The sequence below is a fragment of the Saccostrea echinata genome, unplaced genomic scaffold (genome assembly GCF_033153115.1).
Source record: "Saccostrea echinata isolate AGI-Se365-2 ecotype Australia unplaced genomic scaffold, CSIRO_AGI_Sech_v1 ptg000047l, whole genome shotgun sequence".
NCBI classification, from domain to species: domain Eukaryota; kingdom Metazoa; phylum Mollusca; class Bivalvia; order Ostreida; family Ostreidae; genus Saccostrea; species Saccostrea echinata.
Genome location: NW_026889796.1, coordinates 14,930,487 through 14,934,179, shown reverse-complemented (window position 1 = coordinate 14,934,179; position 3,693 = coordinate 14,930,487).

Sequence of the window (3,693 nt, the reverse complement as noted above, 5' to 3'; positions counted from 1 at the left end):
AATTAACTATTCAAGATATGTCTCCGAACACAGTTTGGTTTGGTACAAACGAACTCTAGCGGAATTTTTCTGGGCCACTGTGGAAAATAGGGTCCAAATAAGTTATAAAAGGAAGGACAACGTCCCTTTCAAAGGAGAAAATTAAGGAAAAGCAATATTAGGCTGAGTTTATTTAAAAATACCCTTCTCTACAACCGCTTGGCCAAAAATGATGACGCTTATATGAAAGCTTTCTTTCATAAAGTTGATTCAAGTTAGTTCAAATCATGTCTTCCGGACGTGGGTGGGGAAACAATAGCAAGGGGATCAAATTTTTACAGGGAACATTATAATCTTTTTCTCAAGAACAACATCGAGGGCCTTAATGAGTCGTATTATTATCCAAATATCCTCGGGCATTGCAGAGCTCTTTTTTTCTCATCAATGCCACCGGGGCTAGGATATTGGGCTAAAATAAAGATTCCAAGTTTTATTTGGTAATATAATGAGTTTTTAAAAAATCCTTTCAAGAGTATCGTGGTCACATTTACTAGCGATCATTTCAACGCGCATCAATATGCATAAAGAACTGCAAACGATAGTATATTGTTCTGCCGCCTGTCTCCTAGTTAATTTTAAAACATCCCCCCCCCTTATTACGGGTATTATGAATTGTTATTTTAAAAAAATATATACCACAGCTTTAGATGTTTCACTATAGAAGGGAGGGGACAGGCTAACTTTTTAAGAACACATCTGCATTGTGTATTGTTTTAAACACAGTGCGTGCAGATAAGTGTGGGAGTTGTATTTTTCCACATTGCTGGAGTTTATTGAGGGCAATCTATGGCAACTTTTACATGAACATTATCATCAGTCAATAAAAATTGAATTTACTGATTACATGCTTTATGTTGAATTTTAAAGTTTTTCTTTTTTTTGGCAAGAAATTGAGTTAGAATACATATTAATTTTTTAATAGATCGATTCTAAATTTACTTCACATTCATTGTCTTGAGTAAAATAAAATTCGTCTGCTTCATTTTAATATTATGAGCATGGTTTTGAAATGCGTATGCCTTTCTGACTTGAAAGGCACATTTTACTATATATTTCATTGAAATAGCGATATTTTTCCCGTTGATCCTATAGTAAGCTTTCGTAGGGGAAAAAAAAAAACTCAACAGATTTAATCTATAAATTCTCTGTCAGGTTTTCTCGATGGAAATGCGACTTTGCTTCAGGTAGAGATATTTTCCTTAGGGGCATGAGGGTCCGCATTTTTAGACTGAATCTCAAGAAATCCTCAAAATTCGAATCACCTCGAAGTGGTTTTTTTTTTTTTTTCGGGCAATCCCAGAAGCTATAATAAGAAATCTTGTTTCACTTTACAAATTTCCCCTATGTTAAATATAGACTATGAATGAATTCTACGCATACTTCTGCGTTATCTCCCACATGACCTGGACATGCATGTACCTTGTTTTAATTCTCTAATTTTGTAAGTATAATTATATTAATTATGACATGAATATATTAACGTAACCTACGTCTAAATCAAGAAATTTCCAAAAGGGTTAATCCTTTTACAGAGTTTGATATGGAAACAGAAATATGTGTGATGCATTTTATTTTCTTCATCGAGAAGCTTGAAAACTGATCTTACAAATCCTCCATCCCTTTTTATCGTATACCAGCTGATTCACAAATGACACAGCACAAGCATATATAAAATGTCTAATGTATGATGAATTTGAAGCTTATGAAATGAGATCATTTTTATGTTAATGAGATGTCTGAACCTAATTAGATTTACCCTGATTAAATGCAGCTATAGGTATCTACTAATTCTTCACAATTATTTATATATAAATAAAGCCAAAACAATCGGTATTAAACTTGATAGTCAAAAAACAATTCACAACGATAGGTTGTATTATTTTGTAAGCAAGGTCATTATATCGAGAATAGATCGAATTTGCAAAATACCTGTGACATCAGCCTATTTATACATGAAAGTAGCCAATTGATCGTACTTGGATGTTCTTGAATAGCGAATCAGTTTGGAGACATTTAAACACCATATGCAGGTGATATTACAGCATAAATAGGGAGAGTTGATGATGGAATTTAAGAAGTTGTTAGTAGTTTTCGGTCTGTTTATGAGTTAAATAATAAATCAAAGCTATTAATATTACTCAAGACTGACCATCGCTATAAGTTAACTTACAATTAAGACTTTTTATAAACATTGATTTACATTCTACATCTATTCAATATATCTAAATGTGGAATTGAAGTCATAGCAATTTTTTTTTCTTCTTATGTAACAGTTTTTGCATGAATCTTATGTTTAAGATGACCAACTATTCTATCATGTAGTTTTTAAATAAATACATTTATTAGAGTGAACACTTAGAAGTTTTGTTAAGTGTAGAAATTAAAAAAAAATTATGCATGCCCAGGGCTGCCAACAGTCAATCATAGATTGGTACATATAGCCTTAAATAATTTTTTTTAATTGATAATGTATGGTGGCATATTTCTGCCTCTTGTGTGCAAGTTATTTTTCTATCAAATATGTTGACATGCAGGATAAATATGTTGACATGCAAGATAGTTCTGTCAACATGCAACATAACTATGTTGACATGCAAGAAAATTGCAATCAAATAAAAATTATAAAAAATCTTCAAAAATCTCAAATATAGCCCATTTGTGACATCCAACATGCTAGATGCTACTTATTTATGTCAACATGCATTTTATTTATGTTAACATGCAAGATAAATATGTTGATAGGCCACTTATTTATGTCAACATGCAACTTATTTATGTCGACATGCAACTTATTTATGTCGACATGCAACTTGGTTATGTTGACATTCGAGGTAAATATGTTGACGTGCAACATATTTATGTCGACGTGCAACTTATTAAATTTTACATGCATTTTTCAGATACAGTTCTGCTATGAGCTCAATTTTAGACCTTGAAACATAGTTCAAGGTCACTGCACACCCTTTAAAAGAGACCACGGACGAACAGATGGGCGGACGGACACAGAAATTACTATAGGTCGCCCTTAAGGGCCCTAAGGGGCACTAAAAATGTTTTATAATCTACGGGCACGTTTCTGAATCGACAGGACATTTTATCTAAGGAAATTCAATTTATACTTTGTTGTCACTCATATTATAGAAAATAATTTAAACTGCAACATTTGCTTGAATAAATTTTGAACATTAAAATCAACTTCAATTCAACCGACAAAAAAACAACAACAACAGAACCGTGTCTCATTGCACGTGTCTTGGGTAGTAACGAATCTACACGCTCGCACAATTGTTCAAATTGTGTATACTTTCTTTTGCATTTAAGGTCAAGATCTAATATTTACATTTCCAAGTATTTTTCTTTAAGATTCTTTGCAAATTAGAAGCTTGTTCATTTTCTCATGAACTACCATGAGATGAGCATGAATATCTCCAATGTTACGTCATAATACCGAACTTGACGTCAAAACTATAGTGCAAACTGTTTTGCTTAGAAAATGACAGTTGAATGACATAATTTGTGGCAACTCAGCAGAAAAAAAATGTAAATATAAGAAATGAATTTAATTTTTGAAAATTCATGAGGTACATGAACTACAACGCTTCACGCCGGCATATTTATCATGAAGCGCTTACGCGCTTCATAAAATATACCGGC